This window comes from Moschus berezovskii, chromosome 2 (assembly GCF_049115385.1).
Source record: "Moschus berezovskii isolate FMDL1 chromosome 2, NW_MosBer_1.0, whole genome shotgun sequence".
Lineage (NCBI taxonomy): Eukaryota > Metazoa > Chordata > Mammalia > Artiodactyla > Moschidae > Moschus > Moschus berezovskii.
The window spans coordinates 78105691-78108006 of NC_142461.1; the positions used below are offsets into that span (position 1 = coordinate 78105691).

Sequence of the window (2316 nt, forward strand, 5' to 3'; positions counted from 1 at the left end):
GAAAGACTCTGATGCTGGGAGGGATTGGGGGTGGGAGGAGAAGGGGACAACAGAGAATGAGATGGCTGGATGGCATCACCAACTTGATGGACGTGAGTTTGAGTGAACTCCGGGAGTTGGTGATGGACAGGGAGGCCTGGCATGCTATGATTTGTGGGGTCGCAAAAAGTCAGACACGACTGAGCGACTGAACTGAACATTTTTAAATCTATAATTAAGGAATAAAGCATATAAATAATCAGGTAAGCTTATAGAGAATCTGACCAATATACATAAACTAGGAGATATGTGTCCATCTAAAATTTCTATACTCCATCTTTTTTTTTTTACAGAATATTTATCAAAGTAGTTTAATATACAATTTTTCATTTGTCATTCTGGAAGTCCTTTTTTAGAAAGACTCTTCTTTGTCTGATGACAAACAGCAGCCACATTGTCATCGATTATTTTGGACCTCCATGTTGGATAAATTCAATTTCTTATTGAGACACAAGTTTCCTTCTGTATATCTGAGGTAAAGTTTTTTATTATCTCTGCAGTGTCTGGTGGACCCTGATGTATCAGCCAGTATGGTGATTTACGTCCCTTAGAATGCTGTGAAATTGAAGAAGTATGAGATGGTAGTCCTGCTGATCTTAGAACATCTGATACACTTGGTTTAGGATTGTCTCTTCTGTCAGGGAAACTTATTAATGAAGTATGTGGCTTAATTACCTGAACGACCCTGCTGGCAGATACCATCTTGCTGCCCATCATGACCCCCCAGATGGGGCAGCTTCCCAGGATTAAATTTTTATAAAATCATCCAAACTTCTATATACATGAATGTATATAATTATGTATTTTATATTCATGTACAATTTTATGCATTATTGTGAAGTCATGGAGACATTTTGAATAGGGCCTACGTTTTTAGATAGGAAGAAGGACTGTTACATGAGGAGAGATGAGAACAAGATTAGACACATTTACATTTTTTAAAAAACCTCAATTATATAACCAAATTTATTTGTTTTTGTTACAGTGAATAAACAGATATGTAAACTTAAGATGAACAATAGAAAATGAAAACATTAAAGACTTAAAGGAAAGAAGACCAAAAATTAGACAAAGGGAAATTTATAGGCCAACTTTGACCACAGACATTTTTAAAATATTAGCATATCAAACTCAAACATTTACTTTAAAAAATATGTCATAACTCTATCAGGTTTTCCAAAGAATACACTGATGCTAAACATTTATAAATATATAGATGTAACTTTCTATATTTAGATAGTAAAAAAGATAATCTATTAGCTCAAAATATATGAAAAGCATTTGATTAACTTCAATGCGCATTAATCATAACAACTGCTAGCTAACTAATAATAAATGGGAACCCCCTTAGTCTGAATCATCCACACACTGCTAACGGAGATGTCAGGAACACTCTTCTGAAAATCAGCAGTACATCAAGGATACAGAGTATCACTGCTACTATTCAATATTATAGGTCATATTCCAAGTGGTAAGACAAGACAAATAATGGGAAAAAATTATCATTATTCAAAATGACAGGATTGTCAATATGTAAAGGCCAATATCCAAAAGCAAACTACAATTAAAAAGAGAAGAAAGATTTTTCCTGACAAAACTTATGTCAAAATATATACCTTTGAGATAGCTATAGAAGTTTGTTTACTGCTTGCTAAGATAGAGTCATGACTTCAGGAAGACAATAAAGTTTCACAGGTCATTATAATCTGGAATGTCTCTGTCTTTTCTAGTTTATCTAGGACATGGGGCAGCCACAACATTAGGTGTTGGGGACAGAAAGATTAAGAGAGAGAGAGAGTGTGTGTGTGTGTTTTCCTCAAGAAACTCAGAGTTTATTATGGGAAAGAAAGACTCATAAATTGTATGGTACAATAAAACATTAGGCAATAAAGTGTTTAGTATAATAAAAGCATGTTCAGAATATCTTGGAGGCTCAAAGATGTTAAGTTTGCCTGGAATGATTAGGAGATATCTTCTCAAAGGATTTAGAACTGTTTTGAGACAGATTGAGGAATGACATTCTAGGCAGATGAAACAGAGGCAAGATAATATAGAGGTATATGATACCTGAAATATTCAGAAACTGTAATTAGACCAGAGTTACAGAAGCATAGCTTTAAATGGGACTATGGAATGGACTTCTTGAGTAGAGAAGAGTTGAATTGTAGACAGTTATCCCCAACCAGTCCATTCTAGAGGAGATCAATCCTGGATGTTCATTGGAGGGACTGATGCTAAAGCTGAAACTGCAATACTTTGGCCACCTCATGCGACGAG

General features: G+C 34.9%; 1 pseudogene; it reads right to left on the reverse strand.

Annotated features, from left to right (window-relative positions):
* Positions 1–443: 443 nt before the first annotated feature.
* LOC148778551 (alpha-ketoglutarate dehydrogenase component 4 pseudogene) lies at positions 444–756 on the reverse strand (annotated as a pseudogene).
* Positions 757–2316: the final 1560 nt, after the last annotated feature.